The sequence below is a fragment of the Camelus dromedarius genome, chromosome X, assembly GCF_036321535.1.
Source record: "Camelus dromedarius isolate mCamDro1 chromosome X, mCamDro1.pat, whole genome shotgun sequence".
In the NCBI taxonomy this organism is placed as follows: Eukaryota; Metazoa; Chordata; class Mammalia; order Artiodactyla; family Camelidae; genus Camelus; species Camelus dromedarius.
Genome location: NC_087472.1, coordinates 77,731,368 through 77,742,325, shown reverse-complemented (window position 1 = coordinate 77,742,325; position 10,958 = coordinate 77,731,368). Strand labels below are relative to the sequence as shown.

Genomic DNA, 10,958 nt, shown 5'->3' with positions numbered 1-10,958 from the left:
CAATAAAGAAATAAAAAATTAAAAATAAAATAAATTTACACAAAAGTCTAGAGACTTTTCTAGAACATTCTGTACCCATCACACAGCTCCGACCTTTATAAACTCATGACCAATCTTATTTCATCTATATCCCACCCGCTACACTCCTCTCAGATTATTTTGAAGCAAATCTCAGACATCATATTATTTTATCTAGAATATGTCAGTATGTGCATCTGAAAGATAAGGACTCTAGAAAATCTAAACTCAACACCATTTTCTCATCTAAAAAATTATAATAAATCCTAAATGTCGTCAAATATCCATTCAGCCTTCACATTATTCTCATGTTTATATAGATTCAGGACAGCTTCATATGGATGCTTTGTGCCTTCATTGTCAGGCACATACTATTTGTTGTCCCTCTTTTTGTGACGTCATCGGTCATCGATGGGCGGTGCCTGGATCATTTATTCACAAAGGAGTGACAAAATGGGATGTTCTGAGTCCCTCGTTCCTTCTTCGTTTATTAGCCCAAATACACCTATAAAGGAGAACTTCCCCTAGCCAACTCTTCGCCTTATATAAGAAAAACAGGATAAACGCTTGATTCTTTCCCTGTATTTACCAGTTTTCAGTATCAAGCTTTGTTTCCCAAGCATCCTCCCACAGTGACCAATGAGCTAGTTTTATTCGTTTTTGGATTTCAAACAGGTTTCTCTTTCATGTATTTCCATCTATTGCAATCATAACCTTGGTGACGATCAAATCGTCCCACCTGCTATCAGTGGGACTACCTTTCACTCGGCTTCTGGATCCTTTACTCAGGACTTATGGGTTTTCTGCTCCAACAAAGCTTTCCTTTCTGTCTGGTATTGTGCAGCCTCACCCTGTTTTCCCACGTGGCTTGAGGCTTTGTTAGATTTTCCTCTTGATGGCAGTGTTGCTCCAGAAATGCCGAGAAGCCCTCCATGCCCTCACCCCGCCCCCATCTACGCAGCCTCTTCGCCCGCCTTTCGTGTTTGAAAAAAACGCTTCGGAGTCTGATGGCTGCTGGGAAGGAAGCTGCCCACCGCAAGGTTTGCGGGAAACCTGCTCGCTGCGGCGGTGCTTACCTTTCTCCTTTGAATCTGAAATAAATTTGAGGTCTAAACTGCAAACTCTCATCAGACATCATTTCGAGAATGCCATTTCTCCACGACTCTGGCTTTGTAAATCCGCGCTAGTTACCCAGCATTAGCTCCCCGCAATTTCCCCAAGTTGTCAAGAGGTCCCGGAGGCTAAAGGCCAGGGGTGTCCCTAGCCACCCAGCCCTGAGGTGCCGGGCCTCACACATCTGCCAGGCTCCGGTGTCCTCCGTTTGCGGACCCAGATCCGAGGCCGGTAGTTTTCCAAGCGAGGATGCAGCCTCATCACTGGGAACGTGTTAGAAATGTCCATTGTCGGACCCCACCCCAGACCCACTGAATGAGAAAACTGGGGATGGGGGTCCAGCAGCCTGGGTTTGAACAAGCCCACCAGTGGATTATGAACACTCGTGCACTAGGCCAGGTGTGCTAAGTGGGAAATAGCTATTTGGGGCAAGTCCTCAAAGGACAGGTCAGATAGTCTCCATCAATTCATCAGTGTGCACCATACAATGGTCACACACAGGACGTGTATGCTCTAGGCAGAGGGGCGGGATAAAGCTTTGTCTTGTGGTTTTATCATTTATATTGAAACTGGAACCCTTTCGCATACCATTAAATAGCCTTCAGTTGCTTCCTATTTCCTTTACTTTCATTCCAGAAATAGTGTTTTCTCTTATCATTAGAAAAGTCACCCACGCTGCTTGCAAGATTTTTGGAAAAGAAGGAACTACGTTGCAGAAACAAATGGCAAGTATCAACCCAACCTCCTAGGAATAGTTTCTCATTTCTGTACTTTACATATTTATAGATTTTTAAATTTCCATGGGGATTGAACCCAGGACCTCGTGCATGCTAAGCATGTACTCTACCGCTTGAGCTGAAGCTTCCCCCCACCATTTTCTAGAGTTTTATATAATATTTCTCCAATCGTCGTGCTATGATCAGTGTTCAAATTTGTATTCCAAAAATTATCCAAAATAATAAAGGCCTAAACAGGCTAATCCTAGTCCTCGGACCTAATAACTTTTCAATTCAATTAGCAGTTTAATTTAATTAGTAGTATAACCTTTCATTTTAGTCACTCATATATAGATATAAATATTTTTACAATGAAATATCAATGTATATGTACATTTGTTTCACTTCTTGGATTTATTTAGGGGGGTTTATTCTTTTTTTTTTTCCCTTAGTAACTTGGAAATTATATTTTCTATTCCTATTATTTTAATGTTTATATAGAATTCTTAACAAGCTGAAACCTACATTTTCCTACCAATGACTGGAGTTAATTAGTATTTCTATTGTATGCTTTCTAAAAGCCTGATATATCACTTTAACAAAAACAGATGCAACAGCATCGCAGGGCACTATTCTTCCTCCCATCTGTCCTGTTAATATTTTTGGTAATTTAATGTCTGACTTGTTGTCAAGAGTTATCAGAACTGTAAAGTTTTTAATTACTATTATTTTTTTTGACAGTCAATGTTTATCTATACCAGCATTCTATACCAATTTCTTTGCTCACTTTTGACCCTTGCATCCCACTACTCCCTTTTGGGTTGTTTTTTTCTGTTAGCTGGAGTACATCCTTTGGTACACTTTTCACCTTGGGCCTATGAGCATTGATCACGGCATCCTTATTTGTCCAATCATAACGACATTCTGTCCACACTCACTCTTGAGGGTTAACTGGGCAGTGATGCAGATGTAGGTTTAAAGCTATTTTCAAGCTACTATTCTAATCAATCATATAACAAGTATTAATTGAGTGTCTACTATGTGTCAGGCACTGTTTTAGAGACTGCATACATCCAAGGAGAAACTGTGAACAAATAGCTTTTACCTTCATCCAGTCGAGTGAGAAATGAGATTATCATTTTGATCCTTATTCTCTTGAATTTAATTTTAGATTGTTTTTTTCTTTTACCTTTTTAAGATTTTCTTTCGATCCTTGCAGTTTTTTGTTGTTGAAGTATAGTTGATTTACAATGTTGTGTTAGTTTCAGATGTACAGCAAAGTGATTCAGTTATACACATATATATTCTTTTTCATATTCTTTTCCATTATGGTTTATTACAGGATATTGAATATAGCTCCCTGTGCTATACAGTAGGACCCTGTTGTTTGTTTTATATATAGTAGTTTGTATCTGCTAATCCCAAATTCCTAATTTATCCCTCCCTCGATCCTTGCACTTCTGAAGTTTCATTGCTAGCTGTAAAGACTGGAGAAAGCCTCATCCTAAGTGAACTAGAAATGTCAGGACTCCTGGAGCAGATGGTGGAAGAAGGGTCAAAGAAGTGGGTGTGCCTGAGTGGATATATATAATGTGAAACTGGAAAACCCCCAGAAAAACCCACAGGATGACCACGTCCCCTGAGAGGGCCAGGGGAGCTTCCATTTACCAAAATGATAGGAATGCTGTGGCGAGAGGGCCCCAGCATCACTAAGAGGATGGGTGAAGGCGCTCCTCTGTCAGCCATTGCCACTGGGAGCCAATCAGGGAAGGAGGTGGGTGGGGCGAGGGGTTGGGGAGAGGCATGGGATGAATAAGAAACGGTCCACCCATCTTTCAGGTTGCCCAATGCGAAGATCCATAAGGGGTTCCAGATCAATAAAAACATCTACTCCTCTTGTTGCTCAAAAAAAATTGTGTTTATCACAAAGTTTACAATACTCACAAATAAAAGGGAAATAAATGGAAAAATAGACAGAAATAAAGCCAAAGAGTTAATACTTTTAATACATAAAGAATTTGTATAGGGGGGTGAGGCTATAGGTCAGTGGTAGAGCACATGCTTAGCATACTGGAGGTCCTGGGTTCAATCCTCAGTACCTCCACTAAAAAATAAAAATAAAATTTAAAAAAACCTTACAAACTGAAAAAAAAAAAGGATATTCACATTTTTTGAATGGGCAAAGGAGGACAAACCATTTTTTTAAAACCACCACACGTGGCCAAAATACACATGAAAATATATTCAACAGCTGCCTACTAATCAAAGAAGTGTTAGTTGTCTGTGATGCCTTCTTTGATTCCCACCCCCGTCAAGTGATAATCTCCTTGCTCTGTGCCCTCACAGCACTATCAGTGACTGATGTGTTGTTTAATGTAGGATACAACTACACCTCCAGCTCTCTGATCTGTGTACTCTTCAGGGCAAGAGTCATGTCTTTTATTTTGTTTCAATCATCATACCACAGAATGGACTTTTATCCTTTTATTGTACAGTTCTATGACTTTTACCACATATCTGTGTGAACACCACCACAATCAGGATCTGGAACATTTCCATCCCCTCCCCAAACTCCTTCATACCATCCCTTTCTAGATACACCCTGCCCCCCACCCCCAAGCCGCTGTAAACCATTGGTCTGTTCCCATCACTAGAGTTTTGTCCTTTCCAGAATGTCATATAAATGGAATCGTAAAGTATGCGACCTTTTCAGCCAGGTTTCTTTCATAATGACCTTGAGATTTCTGCACGTTGTGCTGTCTATCAATGGTTTGGAGTAATATTCCATTATAAGGATGCACCACAGTTTGTTTATCCATTTATATAGTCATGGATATTTGGATTGTTTCCAGCTTTAGGAAATCACACTTAGAGCCGCTATAAACATTCACATACAGGTTTTTGTATGACTGTAACTTTTCATTTCTCTACGGTAAATACCTAGAAGTGAAATTGCTGGGTCACGAGGTAAGTGTTTATTTAACTTCATAAGAAACTGCAAACCATTTCCAGAGTGGCTGTGTCATTTTGCTTTCCCACCAGCAATGTATGAGTGATCTAGTTTCTCCACATCGTTGCCAGCATTTCGTGTTGTCAGTATTATATTTCAGTCCTCATTAGAATGTGTGTATCTCACGGTGGTGATAATCTGCAGTTCCCTAATGATGGTGATGTTGAACATCTTTTTATGTGTTCATAGTCCACCGTATATCCTCTGGTGTCATATCTATTCAAATTTTCTCCCCATTTTAAAAATTGGGGTTTTTTTTACTGGAAATGCTGGGGACTGAACCCAGGACCTCCTGCATGCTAAGCATGCGCTGTACCACTGAGCTTACATGCCATCTCCATCCCCCCAACCTCCCCACTCCCTATCTTGATTTTTTATTATTGAGCTTTGAGAATCCTTTACATATTCTGGATATAAGTTCTTTATCTGATATATGATTTGCAAATACTTTCTCCTAATCTGTAGCTTCATTCTTTTCATTCTTTTAACAGTGTCTTTCACAGAGCAAAAGATTTTTACTTTTGGTGAGGTCGAATTTAATCATTTTTCAGTTATATTTCATGTGTTGGGTGTCATGTCTAAGAACTCTTCTCCTAATTCCTGGTTGCAAAGATTTTCTCCCATGTTTTCTTTCTAAAGTTTGATCGTTTTATGTTTGACATGTAGCTCTATGATCTGCTTTTGTTCATTTTTGTATAAAGTTTGAGGTTTCCATCGATATTCTTTTTTTTTTTTTTGCACATGGATTGCTAATTGTTCCAACACCACTTTTTGAAAAGACTGTCCTGCTTCCATTGACTTTCTTTTGCAACTTTGTCAAAAAATCAAAGGTCAATATTTGTGTGAGTCTATTTCCGAACTCTCTATTTTGCTCCATTGATCTTTGTGTCTGTTCCTTTGCCAATACCACAGTGTCCTGAATACTATGGTTTCACCGAAATTCTTAAAATTGAGTAGTGTGATCCCTCCAACTTGAGTCTTCCTTTTCAAAATTCTTTTAGCTACTCTAGTTCCTTTGTCCTTCCATATAAATTTTAGTATCAGTCTATATCCACACAAACTCCTGCTGGGATTTTGATTGGTATTGAATTAAATATTTTGATCAATTTGGGGGAGAACTGACATCTTTTCTGCATTGAGTCTTCCAGTCACTGCACACAACATGCCTCTCCATTTATTGAGCTCTTGTTGATTTCTTTCATCAATATTTTGTAGTTTTCAGCATACAGTTCCTGTATGTGTTTTCTTAGGTTTATAACTGTTTCATTTTTGTTGGTGCTGATGTACATTTTCGGGGGGGGGGGTTCTAATTGTACATTTCTGGTTTATAGATGTGTGATTGATTTTTGTTTGTTGATCTTGTTAAGCCTAATTCTGAGTTCCAGGAGTTTTTTGTTTTGTTTTGTTTTTGTAGATTCCTTGAGATTTTCTACATAGAGAAGCTTTTTAAAAAAAATTTTTTTAACTTTTATTGAAGTATAGTTGCTATACAGTATTATGTAAGTTACAGGTATATAACATAGTGATTCACAATTTTAAAGCATATACACCAATTATAGTTATTATAAAATATTGGCTATATTCCGTGTTGTACGATATATCCTTCTAGCTTATTTTATACATAACAGTTTGTACCTCTTAATCCCTTGCCCCTAAATTGCTTTTCCCCCTCCCTCTCCCCACTAGTAATCACTAGTTTGTTCTCTGTATCTGCACAATCTTGTCGTCTGTGAATAGGGACAGTTTAATTTCTTCCTTTCCAATCTGTATGCCTTTTACCTTTTTCTTGCCTAATTGCACTAGTGAAGACTTCTAGTACTATGTCTAGTACAAGAGGTGAGAGTGAACAACCTTGCCTTCTTCCCAATCTTAGGGTGAATGCATTCAGTCTTTCACAATTGTGATGTTAGTTGCAGACATATATATATATATATTATAAATGCCTTTATCAGGTTGAGGAAATTCACTGCCATTGGTAGTTTGTTGACTTTTTAATCATGAAAGGGAGCTGAATTTTGTCAAATGCCTTTTCTGCATCTATATGATCATGTAGCTTTCTTGTCTTTTATGCTCTTAATATTCTGGGGGGAGTAATTAGGTTTATTACTTTTTTTAATGGTAGTACTGGGGATTGAACCCACGACCTCTGTGCATGCTAAGCAGACCCTACCACTGAGCTATACCCTCCCTCTCAACATGTTTTGTTACACGCTGGCTGAAGCTCAGCCATTTCATTTTGCTTTGTGCAAAGAGAGTTCATACATGCCCAGGTCAGACCGGAGGTGGTGATGGGAGGGCGAAACAGATGGGCTGGGTACATCAGGCTGGAGTTTGCTTGCTTAATCTTTCCAGCCTGAGTTTCCTCCATCAAGCCGAGCTCCCAAAAACCTACTGACAAGTTAATATATATATATTGTGTGTGTGTGTGTCTCAGGAAGTTTACTGTCCCCCCACCCACGAAAAATATTTTATAAAATCTTCCAGTGTCATCTTCAAGAAACCACCCCCCACTGCCCCAGCTCCTGCCACCCTGGCCCTCCTCTGTCCCCACAACCCTGAACTGTTCCCCAGCGCCAGTACAGTGCCTGCCTTATCCAGTCTCATCTTTGGCCATCCATTGCAACCCTGGCTTTCTGTGGGTGCCCTTGTTGTACTGGGGAGGGGGGCACATGGGCTGTGGGTGGTAAGGATGGTGGAAGCTGTGGGCGGTAGGGGAGGATGATGGGATTCAGGTAGCCTGGTGGCTGGGATTTGCAGACAGGGAGTGGGCCATGGCTGTCATGAGGCCATTGCAGTGCCGCTGGTTCTGGGGCAGGGTGGGGGGAGCGAGTGCAAAGCCTGGAGAACGTGGCCAGTGCATCGGCGAAGTTTAGTGGTGTGGCAGGGGTTTGCTGGGGGTGCACATCTTCTGGTGGCAGTGGTAACTATTGGGAATGTTGGTTTCCTGGAAAAACGTGCTCAGGGTGGCTTCCAGCTGCCAGTGCACCGCCTGCAGCAGCCGCTTCTCCTAGTCTGCTGTGTGGCCCGAGGCCAGCACCAACCGATTGATCAGGACCTGGTGCCGCAGCTCATCCATGTTCACTGACAGGGCTTGGGTCTCCTCACACTCCTGAGCTTGGAGGCTGTGGGAGGCCGGCTGCCCTTGTCCGGAGTGCACAGCCTCCCGACCCTCGCCAGCCCTCCTTCCAGCTCAAGTGGCTGGCGGACACCACTAATCACAATTCTTAAAATGATTTATATAACACCAACATAAAAATACCCGCCCCCAGAAAAAAAAGGAAAAAGATATGTTTAAGTAAGTCCTTGCTATTGTTCAAGCATAATCAAAAAAATATCTTTGCATAGAGCTTCTTATTGGAAGTAAAGGAAAAGTTAGTTTCATTAGCGTCAGGAACAAGGTGAGGATGTCTGCTCTTAGTGGAGATTCTAGCCAAAAATGCAACCAGCCAAAAAAAGGCAGGGGTGGGGAAATAAAGACATGCATATTAGAAAAGAAGAAGTAAAAATGTCTTTATTCATAAACAATATGATCCTCTATGTAGAAAATCTGATCCTAAGGAATCCTTTAAAAAATAACTATTAGAACTAAGAAATGAGTTTAGCAAGGTTTCAGGATACAAAATCAACTGCAGTTCAACATGCTAGCAATGAGCAATCCAAAAGTAAAATTAAGGGGAAAAAACTGCATTGACAATTGTAACTAAAAGAATAAAATACTTAGGAATGAATTTAACAAAGGAAACTCAAGATTTGTGCGCTAAAAACTTAAATCATTGCTGCGAGAAATTAAAGAAAGTCTAAATAAATGGACAAACAATTCACATTCATAGGAGACCCTCTCTCTATATATATGTTTTAGAAATTATTTTTTGTTTCTTTTATCTTTTTTTTGGGGGGGGAGTGGGGTTTTTTTTATTTTTAGAGGAGGTACTGGGGATTGAACCCAGGACCTCTTGCATGCTAAGCACGTGTTCTATCACTGAGATATACCCTCCCCCCTCAATATTGTTAAGATGGTAATTCTTCCAAAATTGTTCTATAATTACAATGAAATCTCTAAGAAAATCCTGGAGGGCTTTGTTGTAGGTATTGACAAGCTAAACCTAAAATTTATATAGAAATGCAAATGACCTAGAATAGCCAAAACAATTTTGAAAAAGAACAAAGCTTCTACTACCCAGTTTCAAAAGTTAATCATGACAGGGTGGTATCTGCACAAAAATAGTCATATAGATCAATGTAATCAAATTGAGAGTCTAGAAATAACCCCTACATTTATGGTCAATTGATTTTGACAGAGTACTAAGATAATTCAGTAGGGAAAAGATAGTCTTTCCAACAAATGGTCCTGGGACAACTGGATATCCATATGGAAAAAGTAAATTTAGGCTGTTATCTCACACCATACACAAAAATTAACTCAAAATAGATCCTAGACCTATAGCTAAAACTATAAAATGTTTAGAAGAAAACATAAGAGAAAATCTTTGCAACCTTGATGTTAGGTAAAGAGTTCTTCAAAAAGACACCAAAGAAGGGAGAGGGGATAGATCAGTGGTAGAGTGCATGCCTAGCCAGCATGAGGCCCTGGGTTCAAGTCTCAGTAGCTCCATTAAAAAATATAAGTAAAAAAACCTAATTACCTCCTCCTGGCAAAAAAGAAAAAAAAATGTATACAGTGCTGCATGTCAATTATATTTCAATAAAACTGGAGGGAAAAAATTTTTTAAAGATACCAAATAACTAATAAAAGAAAAAAGTTGACGGAAACAGCCTAAATGTCCATCAACAGATGACTGGATAAAGAAGATGTGGTGTATTTATACAATGGAATACTATTCAGCCATAAAAATGACAACATAACACCATTTGCAGCAACATGGATGTCCCTGGAGAATGTCATTCTAAGTGAAGCAAGCCAGAAAGAGAAAGAAAAATACCACATGAGATTGCTCGTATGTAGAATCTAAAAAAAAAATAGAACATAAATACAAAACAGAAACAGACTCATAGACATAGAATACAAACTTTTGGTTGCCAAGGGGGAGCAGGGTGGGAAGGGATAGACTGGGAGTTCAAAATTTGTTGATACTGACAGGCATATGTAGAATAGGTAAACAAGATTATACTGTATAGCACAGGGAAATATATACAAGATCTTGTGGTAGCTCACAGAGAAAAAAAATGTGACAATGAATATATATATGTTCATGTATAACTGAAAAATTGTGCTCTACACTGGAATTTGACACAACATTGTAAAATGACTATAACTCAATAAAAAATGTTAAAAAAAAAAAAAAAAGAATGTTACCAAATGCTGCAGCCTAGGACTTTAGCATTTAAGTATGCAACTGGTCCTGCAAGAAGTAAAAAATATTCTTTGAAGTATTCTTGAAATATTCTTCCTGGGACATCATGGATGTCTAAGTTACTTTCTTAGGATAAAGCTTCCACAAATAAAAAATCCCTCTGTTCCCTGACCCCCCCCAAAAAAAGTTGATATTGGATTTCACTAAAGTTTAAAATGTTTGCACTTCAAAAGACACTGCCAAGAAAACGAAGACAGTGCTTGCGTCAGCAGCACACATACTAAAATTGAAACAATACAGAGAATAGCATATCCCCTGCACAAAGATGGCACCCAAATTTGTGAAGCATTCCATATTTTTTGAAAAACCCATTAAAATGAAAGAATTTAAAAATTACAGAAATATTTAAAATGAAGAGTAAAAAGTTCACTACCTAAAATTTCTATCACCCCAGAATAACCATTGTTGAAGGACTGATATATACTGATGTATCTTCAGTAACAATATATATCTATATCAGTAATAATATATACCTATTTAATATCTAATATAGATAGATGTATATTCAGTATTTTTCCAATGAATATTGTAAAATAAAACTATGTTTTTCTCAAGAAACATGAAAAGGCAAACAATAAACTGGAAGAAAATATTTCCAAATCACATATCTGATAATGGACTTGTATCCGGAAAATACAAAGAACTCTTAAAACTCAATAAAAAGACAAACAACTCAACTGAAAAATTAGCAAAAGATTTGAGTATACATTTCACCAAAGAAGATATAGG

The 10,958-nt window shown here is 38.7% G+C and overlaps 1 non-coding gene across 1 annotated transcript; it reads left to right on the top strand.

Moving 5' to 3' along the window:
• The first annotated feature begins 10,425 nt into the window (after positions 1-10,425).
• LOC116151153 (U6 spliceosomal RNA) lies at positions 10,426-10,529 on the top strand. The gene has a single exon (XR_004134929.1). It is a non-coding gene; the product is annotated as a U6 spliceosomal RNA (small nuclear RNA).
• Positions 10,530-10,958: the final 429 nt, after the last annotated feature.